This window comes from Giraffa tippelskirchi, chromosome 6, assembly GCF_054371585.1.
Source record: "Giraffa tippelskirchi isolate mGirTip1 chromosome 6, T2T-mGirTip1v1.2.pri, whole genome shotgun sequence".
Taxonomy (NCBI): Eukaryota; Metazoa; Chordata; class Mammalia; order Artiodactyla; family Giraffidae; genus Giraffa; species Giraffa tippelskirchi.
The window spans coordinates 123538191-123551002 of record NC_137280.1 but is presented as its reverse complement, the minus strand read 5'-3'; the positions used below and the strand labels follow the sequence as shown (position 1 = coordinate 123551002).

The following is a 12812-nucleotide window of genomic DNA, read 5'->3' as shown; positions in this document are numbered from 1 at the left end:
TGGTTGTTGTCACAGTGCCTTGAAATTAGCAGACAGCAGCGAGTTGCAGAGTCAGTCTGCCCAGGTTCAACTGTGCCTTGAACAGCTGGTTACCCTTGGGCCAGTTATTTAATTCCACTAAGGGTTGATGAAATATCCTGTAGTGAAATATCATTTGTAAAATAGGGATAGTAATAATTCCTACTTCAGAGGATTGTTGTAAGTGGGTAAATAAGGGAAGTACAGAAGTGTTTATGATAGTTCCAGGTGTATGAAAAAGTGAAAGTGTTAGTTGCTTAGTCATGTCTGACTCTTTGCAACCCCAAGGATTATAACCTGCTAGGCTCCGCTGTCCATTGAATTCTCCAAGCAAGAATAGTACTAGAGTGGGTAGCCATTCCTTTCTCCAGGGGATCTTCCCAACCCAGGGGTCAAATCTGGGTCTCCCACATTGCAGGCAGATTCTTTACCATCTGAGCCACTAGGTAAGCCTAGTGCTAAGAGTATAGGAATAGCTTAATAAATGTTAGCTACTATTGTTTCTGCTGTAAAAATGAGTGGACACCAGACAAACTCAGATTGAGACATGATCTAAAGATTGACCAGTATTCAAGTATGTCCAGATTGATAAAGACAAAGACTAAGAACTTGTCACAGATTGGAGGAGACTAAGGAGACGTGACAGCTAAATGTGGTGTCATATCCTAGATTAAATTCTGTAACAGAAAACAGAGGAAAAAACTGGTGAAATGCAAATAGTCTGTAGTTTAGTTAAGTACTATTGCAGCAATGTTGATTTCTTAGTTTTGATAATTGTTATGTAAGATGTAAATATTAGGGGAAGCTGAGTGAAGGGTATATGTGAACTTTGTACTGTTTTTGCAACTTTTTGCTAGGTCAGAATAAAAAGATAAATGAAGTCCAAGTGACTTTTTAGGTAAAGGAGAAACTAACCAGGTTGGAACCATGCATAGCAGATCATACCTGACTCAGCCTTACCTCCTATGTCACGGAGTGGGCTCTTGCAAAGGGGCTCTGATGCCTGGCCTTTAGTTCCTGAACACCTGCTGCATCCTGAGCAGAGGTCAGGTGGATAATTGGTCAGATGACGACCCAGACACATGCTCCAGTTCTGATTCTGCAACAGTGCCATAGCTACTAGGGTGGAGGCCACTCGTTGGGCTTTAGGCTGAGTGATCAGGGCATTTGCCTCTGTTCCTTGGAATATAAATGAAATAGTGCCTATTTTATCCTGTTATCTAAGCACCAATCACTATGGCAATATGTTTGCAGATCTCGTTGCCTACCCCTACGCTTACGCTCACTGTTTGATCATCTAGAAGAAAGAAAAATCAGTTCAAACCAAGCTTTGCAGTAATTTATTTTCCTTCCTGTTTTAAGTGCCTTTCTCTTACACAAAGCAGGTACTTTGCTTGCTCTTCTTGGGTGCAGAAGGGACATATGCTTTTCTTATGACTGATGTGGCCATCTCTGTCATGCTAATAGCAGGGTTTGTGGAAGAAAGCCATTATTATCATTAGGAGAATGTGAATCTTGGAGTTTTTATTTTTGCGTTGAAGTCAGCTGTGAGGGGAGGGGGTCTGAAATGTATAAAGTCTTCCATTCTAGCACAGAGCTCTCTCGCCAGTATTTACCTTCCGGAAGCCCATATTTTCTAAGTTAAAAAAAAATCAATGCTAAAGAATGTTCTTTGTATTTTAACTCACTGGCCATGCTGTACTACTTTTTGCTATTGATTTACAAATTTTATTGTCACACCCTCGGGATGTGTGCGGATTATTCAATAGTATGACAAATGGCTGGGCTCTGAATTACGTATTGTATTACGGGGGAGTTCATAAACCATATTTCTCTATAGGTTATTTTAGACATAAGACTAGTGAACCGTCATTTCCATGTGATTAAAAAGAAAAACAAAACAGGAGATGGTGGTAGGAGAGAGAAGTATCTGGCTCAAGATTGAACAGTAAACTACCCATGAAGGCTTGGGAATATAGCAGCTTGAAGTGGACACACCTTGGGTGTGGACTGGGAAGATTGGGAACATCTGGACTAGAGAAGAGAGACATGGTTCCAAATCAGACCTTTGCTCAGACTGGGTCCCCAGTGGAAAGATGACCAGTTTCCTTTCTCCTGGGGCTTCTCTTCAGTCAGACAACAAGTGGTCTGAGGCCAGAGAGTCTTGCACACTCAGTGGGCCTTCCATGTTTCTGCTTCCCCTCCCCCACACAGCCACTTGTGCTGATGGATGTGCAAACTCTTTGCACACAGTTTGGTACTGCTCAGCTCGCAGAGATCATCTGTCTCTTTTGAATGAGCAACTTTATGTTTGTGGCTTCTTTTCCCTGCACAGAGAGATACTGCCTTGTGTCAGCTTCTGCCTTCTGATGGAAATGTTTACCTTCCCTAGGGAAAGGCACCAGTCTTTGGGGGTAATGTCTGCCGGTGCTCCCCACGCCTTGTGGGAGCATAAGCCTGTGCTCAAGGGTGGATGGGAGGAGGCGGCCATTGAAGCGTGCACAGTTGCCACTGAGGTAACCATCTGCCGGTGTCACAGCTCGGAGTCTGCCTTTGAGGTGCCGCTGGGAGGGAGTGTCTACACTCCCAGGCCTACATACATTATGCACAGCCTATTCCCTAAATGAGCTTTCTAAGTGTATATAATTCCCTTCTACTCTGTTCTAGTATAGTCTGCCTCGGGGCACCATTCAGAATTTCCCCTAATTATACTGGAACTCAGCTCCTAGTGTCTAGCATTTAGGATTTCTGATAATAGCTGATTTTTTTTTGGATAGATTTCTAAAATTGCAGTGAGGGATTGATTTACAGTTAAAGGAAGATTTGCTTCTTAAAGGGAAATTATCAACACTGCAATGATAATAGTTTCATGGCAGTGGTATTTTGACTCTATCCAGAGCCACAGTCTGGCCCTCCTGGTGTCTTCCAGAATGGACTCTGTAGTTTGAGGAGGCTGCTCCAGCAGTAGAGTGAAGTCTGTGTTTCCAGTTGTAGACCACCACTTTCCCTTCCTGAGATGGAGGAGTTTTTGCACATGCTGCTTAGAAAAAAAGGGATTCATCGCATGACTCATTCCTCACCCACAGATCTAGGATTCCTGCCATCCAGTAAATTTTGGCAGACACGCAGTGTAAATGGAGATTGATTCTTGTCTCCCGATGCCTGCACTGCTGCTCCCCTCACTGTGTATGCCTCTTGGGTGGAGTCTGGGGTGTCCAGCTTTTTATCCTTTTTGCTTTTCCTCCCAAGTAGCCCCTGTGCCTCTGAGGCTCCTGCTCCCCTCTTCAAGTAGCCACAGGAAAGCGCATGGTCCTGAGCTGTGTGGCTCTTGCAGCAAGGAGACTGACCACTTGGGAGAGATTTAGGGCAAGTCTGGACCAGACCAGATGTGCCTTCTTTTTAGCCTAGCCTGTGGGAAGCTCTTGTTTTAGGAACAACCTCCCTAACCCCTAAGTCTCTGTAGCCATGTCTGGAGCTAAGCCTCTCCCTTCCAGTCTGACCTTTTGGGGCTTTCCTCCCTATTTCTGGCTTCAGCAAGCTGACCTGCTGGCAAGTTATGGAGCCATTGCAGCATATGGGGCTTGGCAGTGACAGAGTCTGTTGTAGGGCTGCCTTTATTGGATGTCCTTTGAAATTAACTTTCCCGTAGTCTGTAAGTGCACATGGGGCCTCTTCAGGGGTCTCAGCCTCTCTTGAACTTCATGCTCCTGCTGACTCCCACACTCATTCCTGTGTTTTCATTTTAAACGTGGTTGGTGATGAATTGGTGGAAGGGTGTGGGGATTTGCTTTCCCCTGCACCAGAAGTGCAGTGCTGCTAATTTTATTCTCCGCACTCGGTCTCTGAGATGAGCAGGCTCCTCTGTGCCCATGTTTAGTACTGCTGTGTTGCTGGACTCTCCTGGCAAAAATTAGGCTAATGTCTCGAACGACTGCATTAGCCACTGAAATTAGGTTCTAAATTGAAGGTACTATACCAAGTCTCTCTCCAAGGTATCTCCTTGTCCTCACTTTTATTATTCAAATTCATTCTCTCAGTGATTCTCTGCAGACTGGTATGCTGGTTCAGTGCGGCACATAGTACTAGCTGAAAGGCAGGATCACCTTTTAAGAAGAGGGAGAAAAGAAAGGGGAAAAAACAGCAAAAGATGAATGCTATGGTGCAAACAGTCAGCAATTTGTTCTAAGAGCCACTTGGCCAGCTTGTTCAATACCTTGAGATAGGGGAGGAAAGAATGAGGCCTGGAATGGCGTGCAGTGGGTAGTGTGAAGGTAGGATAATGTCATTACGTTAGTGGAATACGTGCCTTACAAGTTCACCACACTTTCTCCTTCCCATTTGTGTTTACTGAGCATGTAAATATGTGCCTTACTGGGTGCTGAAAACTGGCACAGGATACCAAAAATCAATAAAACAGGATCTTACCTTCAAGAAGCTCATAGTCTTATAGTTTCATGTGTGTGTGTGGTTTTTTGTTTTTGCTGTTTTGGGTGTGTAGGTGGCGGGGGGTGGGGGGTGGTGTGGCAGGGCTGCGGGGGAGGATAAGGGAAGGGCTCAAGCTCTGATTCTTGCATTTTACATCAGAAGTAGGAACCTTCTAGCAATCAATGCTTAGATGGTTGAGAAATTAGCTCTTATGTGTTTGTTTTTAAAATGGCTTTATTTTTTCCTTGCCTGCTGACAAAGTAATATGTTTTCGAAGCAGAAAACTTGGAAAACACAAAAAAGCACAAAAGAAAACAACAAAACCATCCCTACTCTACTTCCCAGATATAAAGATAACATGGTTTATGTTCTTCCAGTTGTTTTTATAAAAGTGCTTTCATTCTCTACATAATATTTGGAGGCTTATATTTTCCATTTAGAAATTGGGAGCTACATATTATAGGTGTTTAAAAGCTAGAGCCTCCAGCACATAATTAGGCACACAGTGAACATTTTCCAAATGCTGCTCTTTGTAAGAATATACCAAATTATGCTTAATTATTGAGACTTAACTATGAGACTTCCTTGGTGGCTCAGATGGTAAAAGCATCTGCCTACAATGCAGGAGACCCAGGTTCGATCCCTGGGTTGGGAAGATCCCCTGGAGAAGGAAGTGGCAACCCACTCCAGTATTCTTGCCTGGAAAATCCCATGGATAGATGAGCCTGGCAGGCTACAGTCCATGGGGTCGCAAAGAGTCAGACACGACTGAGCGACTTCACTTCACATATTTAGGTGACTTCCAGTTTTTCATTATTATAAATTCTACAATAAACATTCAAAAACATTCTGTATGTTTTTATGTGCTCTTTATGTTCTTAGAAGAGATTCACCAAAGTAGAGGTTGCTTATCTTTTCTGATTCTTTTGCCCAGCATTTCAGCTGGGGCAACCTCTTGTCTGGGCTGTTAAAATAACACCATGTTTTGAGTATCTCTCATTCCCATTGTGCGTCACACATCAGATGCCCTGGGATTTCTTTTCTTTGTGGTCCCTAGATACTTCTCCTTTGACTAGGAAATAGCTGGCTTCAGGGAAGACAGGGCAGCAAGCACAGAACCCATGTTCTCATTGTTTTGTACCAAGACTATAGGATCCCCAGGACAGGGACATTATCATCAATCTCTTTGATGGTAAACAGATGTTGAGTGCCTGCCCACCTGTGTCCAGCTTAGTGCCAGATGAGGGAGGTATATAAAACAGGCCCCTACTTTCAAGGAGCTCACTGAACTGGACTGCATAACAGAACTGACATGAAATAATCCACATGTGTTTATCGAGCACTTGCTCTGTGGTAAGTATTTGCTCTAGACTACTTTTGGGAGAGGGTAGCAAAGACTGAGATGCTCTTCTTCTTGAAGCTTCAGTAGGTATAAATAAGAGCTATTTATAAGTAAAGTTAACTGGCCATACAAGTCAGTAAGTGATAAATATTTAGTTGTACAGATAGCAGGTGTTACAGAGTTTCAGAGATGGGCTGCTGTGAAGCGGAATGTCATTTATTATGAACCAAAATTGATACATAAAGCTCAGAGAGAAGGAGGGACAACTAGGGCTTGATAAAGAGTTGGAATTTGATGAGGTGGGGCAGGAAGAGTTTTCCAAATGGGAGGAACAGCTTGCAAAGGGATGGTGGCAGTAATGACTATATCATGATGGAGACCAGTTGCACAGCAGCAGAGGAGCAGATAGAAAGTAAAAGTGTTAGTTGCTCAGCTTTGTCTGACTCTTTGTGACCCCATGGACTGTAGCCCACTTGGCTTCTCTGTCCATGTAATTCTCCAGACAAGAATACTGGACTGGGTTGCCATTTCCTTCTCCAGGCGATCTTCCTGACACAGGGATCAAACCTGGGTCTCCCCATTGCAGGCAGATTCCTTACCTCCTGAGCCACCAGGGAAGCCCTAGGAGCAGATTGAGGGCAGGAAATTGCCGAAAGGTGAGAGCTCAGGTTGCATACTGAGATACCTGAGAATTACGGGCTCCAGAACAGTACTAGGTACACAATAGATGGGAAAAATTTTGCTAAATTTGTTTCTGATTATAGGGCAGGTAAGAAGGCCTTGATTTTGCTCAGTGCCAGAGTGTCCAAGGCGCAGTCTTTGGACCCCTACTCTTCTCTTAATGCTTTGGTGATCTTGTCTGGCCTAATGACTTTACATTTTACTTGTAAGCTGATGACTCCCAGATTTTTTAAAATCTCCAGTCTATACTTTTCTGAATTCCAGACCCATCTATCCATTTGCCTCTATGTGGGTGTTTAATCCTTAACACGTCTAAAACTGAGCTCCTATAACCTTCTCCATCTATTTCTGCTTTATTGACTATGCCAAAGCCTTTGACTGTGTGGATCACAATGAACTGTGGAAAATTCTGAAAGAGATGGGAATACCAGACCATCTGACCTGTCTCTTGACAAACCTGTATGCAGGTCAGGAAGCAACAGTTAGAACAGGACATGGAACAACAGACTGGTTCCAAATAGGAAAAGGAGTACGTCAAGGCTGTATATTGTCACCCTGCTTATTTAACTTATATGCAGAGTACATCGTGAGAAACGCTGGGCTGGAAGAAACACAAGCTGGAATCAAGATTGCCAGGAGAAATATCAATAACCTCAGATATGCAGATGACACCACCCTTATGGCAGAAAGTGAAGAAGAACTAAAGAGCCTCTTGATGAAAGTGAAAGAGGAGAGTGAAAAAGTTGGCTTAACGCTCAACGTTCAGAAAACTAAGATCATGGCATCTGGTCCCATCACTTCATGGGAAATAGATGGGGAAACAGTGGAAACAGTGTCAGACTTTATTTTTTTGGGCTCCAAAATCACTGCAGATGGTGATTGAAGCCATGAAATTAAAAGACGCTTACTCCTTGGAAGGAAGGTTATGGCCAACCTAGACAGTATATTTAAAAGCAGAGACATTACTTTGCCAACAAAAGTCCATCTAGTCAAGGCTATGGTTTTTCCAGTGGTCATGTATAGATGTGAGAGTTGGACGGTGAAGAAAGCTGAGCACCGCAGAATTGATGCTTTTGAGCTGTGGTGTTGGAGAAGATTCTTGAGAGTCCCTTGGACTACAAGGAGATCCAATCAATCCATCCTAAAAGAGATCAATCCTGGGTGTTCATTGGAAGGTCTGATGTTGAAGCTGAAACTCCAATACTTTGGCCACCTCATGCGAAGAGTTGACTCATTGGAAAAGACCCTAATGCTGGGTGGGATTGGGGGCAGGAGGAGAAAGGGACGACAGAGGATGAGATGGTTGGATGGCATCACCGACTTGATGGACATGGGTTTGGGTAGACTCCGGGAGTTGGTGATGGACAGAGAGGCCTAGCGTGCTGCAATTCATGGGGTCGCAAAGAGTCGTACACAACTGAGCGACTGAACTGAACTGATCCTTTCAATTACCCAGAGGCCAAAACACTCAGAGCCATTCTTGACTCCTTTCTTTCTCTCACACCCACATTCTATCTCTCAGCAAGTCCTAAACAGATCTATCTTCACATATATCCAGAATCTGACCACTTCTCATTACCCCTGTCATTACCATTATCTCTCCCCTGGGTTATTGTAGTAGGCTTCTAACTGGCCTCCCTCCTGCCCTTAATGCTTCCAGTCAGTTCTCAACACAGCCAACCAGAATGATCCTTTTATTATGTGTTCCTGTGCTCAAAAATATCCTTTGGCTTTTCTTTTCTTAGGAAGAGCCAAAGTCCCTTCTGTGCTGTACACAGATTGGAATGAGACTTATGTTGTGTATTACCACCCTTACCTCTGTCATTTCATCTTGTACTACTCTCCCTCGCATTCCCTCTCCTCTAGACACCTTGGCCTTCCTCATGTTTCTTGAATGCACCAGGCCCATCATGCCTTGGGACCTAGAATGCTCCTCTCATAGATAGTTTTGTGGGTTGCTCCCTTGCTTCTCTGAGATCTTTACTCAGAAGCGACCTTCTCTTCCAGTGGCCAAAGCTGGAATGGTTTAAGCAGCAAAATAATGTAGTATTCGATTATAACCCAAAGTATAAAATAAATATACATGAGTGTGAACTTACATAAATGAATGAATGAATGAATAGCTAAATAAATGGGAGAGAGAAGATAAATCTCTTAGAGAAGAATTCCAATAGTATATATAAATTCTACCCCATTCCAGGAGGTAGAACTTAAAGTGTGATTTGGATTCAGTGACTCACTTCTAAAGAGTAGATTATGGAAAGAGAAAAATAATACCTTTACAGTGGAGAACCTGGTAAGCATTACTTGTGATTCAGGGTAACATCACCGTTCTGTCATGTGGATATGATAGGTCTCTTGATATGATGTGAAAATAAGAGTTCTTCACCTCTGTCGTGTTTTTCCTTGAAACTAGTAACTCCATTCCAATCATGAGAAAAAAAAATCAGACAAATTCAAGTTGAGGAACTTTCTACAAAATACCTGACCAGTATTCCTCATACTGTCATGGCTATGATAAACAAGGAAAGACCAAAAAACTATCATAGACCAGAGAAGACAGGACATCTAAATGCAACGAGGTATTCTGAAGGGTATGCTGGAACAGAAAAAAGTGGACAAACTGATGAAAGTTTAGTTCCTAATAATGTAACAAAAAAGATCTTCATGACCCAGATAGTCACAATGGTGTGATCACTCACACTCACCTAGAGCCAGACATCCTGGAATGTGAAGTCAATTGGGCCTTAGGAAACATCACTACGAACAAAGCTAGTGGAGGTGATGGAATTCCAGTTGAGCTATTTCAAACCCTGAAAGACGATGCTGTGAAAGTGCTGCATGTAATATGTCAGCAAATTTGGAAAACTAAGCAGTGGCCACAGGACTGGAAAAGGTCGATTTTCATTCCAATCCTAAAGAAAGGCAATGCCAAAGAATGCTCAAACTACCGCACAATTGCATTCATCTCACATGCTAGTAAAATAATGCTTAAAATTCTCCAAGCCAGGCTTCAGCAATACGTGAACTGTGAACTTTCAGATGTTTAAGCTGGTTTTAGAAAAGGCAGAGGAACCAGAGATCAAATTGCCAACATCTGCTGGATCATAGAAAAAGCAAGAGAGTTCCAGAAAAACATCTATTTCTGCTTTATTGACTATGCCAAAGCCTTTGACTGTGTGGATCACAATAAACTGTGGAAAATTCTTAAAGAGGTGGGCATAACAGACCACCTGACCTGCCTCTTGAGAGACCTGTATGTAGGTCAGGAAGCAACAGTTAGAACAGGACATGGAACAACAGACTGGTTCCAAATAGGAAAAGGAGTACGTCAAGGCTGTATATTGTCACCCTGCTTATTTAACTTTTATGCAGAGTACATCATGAGAAACGCTGGGCTGGAGGAAGGACAAGCTGGAATCAAGATTGCTGGGAGAAATATCAATAACCTCAGATATGCAGATGACACCACCCTTATGGCAGAAAGTGAAGAGGAACTAAAGAGCCTCTTGATGAAAGTGAAAGAGGAGAGTGAAAAAGTTGGCTTAAAGCTCAACATTCAGAAAACGAAGATCATGGCATCTGGTCCCATCACTTCATGGGAAATAGATGGGCAAACAGTGGAAACAGTGGCTGACTATTTTTTGGGGCTCCAAAATCACTGCAGATGGTGATTGCAGCCATGAAATTAAAAGATGCTTACTCCTTGGAAGGAAAGTTATGGCCAACCTAGATAGTATATTTAAAAGCAGAGACATTACTTTGTCAACAAAGGTCCATCTAGTCAAGGCTATGGTTTTTCCAGTGGTCATGTATGGATGTGAGTGTTGCATTATAAAGAAAGCTGAGCACCGAAGAATTGATGCATTTGAACTGTGGTGTTGGAGAAGACTCTTGAGAGTCCCTTGGACTACAAGGAGATCCAACCAGTCCATCCTATAGGAGATCAGTCCTGGGTGTTCATTGGAAGGACTGATGGTGAAGCTGAAACTCCAATTCTTTGGCCACCTGATGCGAAGAGCTGACTCGTTGGAAAAGACCCTGATGCTGGGAAAGATTGAGGGCAGGAGGAAAAGGGGATGACAGAGGATGAGATGGTTGGGTGGCATCACCGACTCAGTGGACATGGGTTTGGGTGGACTCTGGGAGTTGGTGATGGACAGGGAGGCCTGGCATGCTGCGATTCATGGAGTCACAAAGAGTCGGACATGACTCAGCAACTGAACTCAACTGAACTGAATGTAACAATGTTGCTTGCTTGCTTCTTTTTTTAATTGAAATATAATTTGACTTACAGCACCATTAGTTCCAGGTATACAACATAGTGATTTGATATTTCTATACATTACAAAATGATCACCACGATAAGTCTAGTTACCATCTGTGACCATACAAAGTTGCTATGAAATTATTGACTATATTCCCCATGCTGAACATTTCACCTTTTTAACCAATTTATTTTGTAACTGGAAGTTTGTATTTCTTAATCTCCATCACCTATTTCACTCATCGTCCTATTCTCCTCCCGCCACCTGTTTGTTCTTTGAGTCTATGAACCTATGAGTCTATATCTGCTTTTTTTTTAGATTGCACAAAAGAGTAAAATCATATGGTATTTGTATTTTTCTTTCTGACTTATTTTACCTAGCATAGTATACTCTAGATCCATTCATGTCAAAAACGGCAGGATTTCATTCTTTCCTACTGCTAATATTCCATTATATATATACAATGGAATGTATATATACAATGAAATATTATATACCATATAATATATACATATACACCACATCTTCTTTATCCATTCATGTATTGACATTTAGGTTGCTTCCTTTTCTTGGCTTTATAAATGATGATGCAGTAGCATAGGGGTGGATATATCTTTTCAAATTAGTGTTTTTGGTTTTTTGGAAATAGAAGTGGAATTGCTGGATTGTGTAGTATGTGGTTCTTTTTTTAATTTTTTGAGGAACCTCTGTTGTGTTTTTTATAGTGGTTGTATCAATTTACATTCCCTCCAACATGCAAAAGGATTCCCTTTTCTCCACATTTTTGCTAAAACTTTATTTTCTGTCTTTTTGATAATAGCCATTCTAATAGGTGTGGGATGATATCTCGTGGTTTTAATTGCATTTTCCTAATGATTAATGATGTTGAGCATCTTTTCGTGTGTCTAACCATTTGTACGTCTTTCTTGGCAAAGGTCCTCTGCCGGTTTAAAAAAATCAAGTTTGTTTTTGATGTTGAGTTTTATGAGCTCCTTGTATTTTGCATATTAACTCCTTATCAGATACATGATTTGCAGCTATCTTCTCCAGTTCAGTAGGCTGCCTTTTCTTGTTGTTAATGGGTTCCTTTGCTGTGTAAAAGCCTTTTAGTGTGATGTAGTTCCGTTTGTTTATTTTTGACTTTGTTTCCCTTGCCTGAGGAGAGACATCCAGAAATACTGCTAAGGGACTTCTCTGATGATCCAGTGGTTTAGATGCTGTGCTTCCACTGCAGGGAGTGTGGGTTCAGTCCCTGCTCAGGAAACTAAGATTCCATTTGCCACGCAGTGTAGCCAAAAAATAGAAAAAATAAACTCCACCCCAGAAAACCAAACCTCCAAATACCACTAGGACCAGTGTCAAAGAGTGTGCTACCTGTTTTCTTCGAGTTTTATGGTCTCAGATCTTACATTTAAGTCTCTAATCCATTTTGAGGTTGTTTTATATATATATATATATATATATATATATATACAGTGTGAGAAGGTAGTCCAGTTTGATTCTTTTGCATGTGACCAGATTTCACAACACCATATATTGAAGAGGCTGTGTTTTCCTCATTGTATGTTCTGCCTCCTTTGTCATGGATTAATTGACCACATAAGGATGGATTTGTTTCTGGGATCTCTGTTCTGATCCATTGACCTATGTGTTTATTTTTGAGCCAGTACCATATTATTTTGATTATTGTAGCTTTGTAGTATAGTTGGAAATCAGAGAATGTGATACCTCCAACTTTGTTCTTCTTGCTTAAGATTATTTTGGCTATTTGCAATCTTTTGTGTTTCCATAGAAATCTTATTTTATTTTTTTCAGTGTTTGTTTATTCCTGTTTTACTTTACATGTTTCAGTATAATTAAAAAAATTTTTATTTGGGTATAATTGACTTACAATGTTGTGTCACTTTCAGGTGTGCAGCAAAATGAATTGGTTACCCATATAAAATATATCTTCATTCTTTTTCACATTCTTTTCCCATTTGAGTTATTACAGAATATTAAGTAGAGTTCCTTGTGCTATATAGGGGCCCAGCAACACACTCCATCCTGGTCATCAGAGCTGTATGCTCTAGGGGTGC

At 41.7% G+C, this 12812-nt stretch overlaps 1 protein-coding gene and 1 non-coding gene across 51 annotated transcripts in view; both read left to right on the top strand.

The window, feature by feature from the left end:
- SIL1 (SIL1 nucleotide exchange factor) overlaps positions 1–12812 on the top strand; it is a 286900-nt gene that overhangs the window by 158801 nt on the left and 115287 nt on the right. The gene's annotated exons all lie outside the window — the stretch shown is intronic.
- Positions 5026–5098, top strand: TRNAC-ACA (transfer RNA cysteine (anticodon ACA)). The gene has a single exon. It is a non-coding gene; the product is annotated as a tRNA-Cys (tRNA).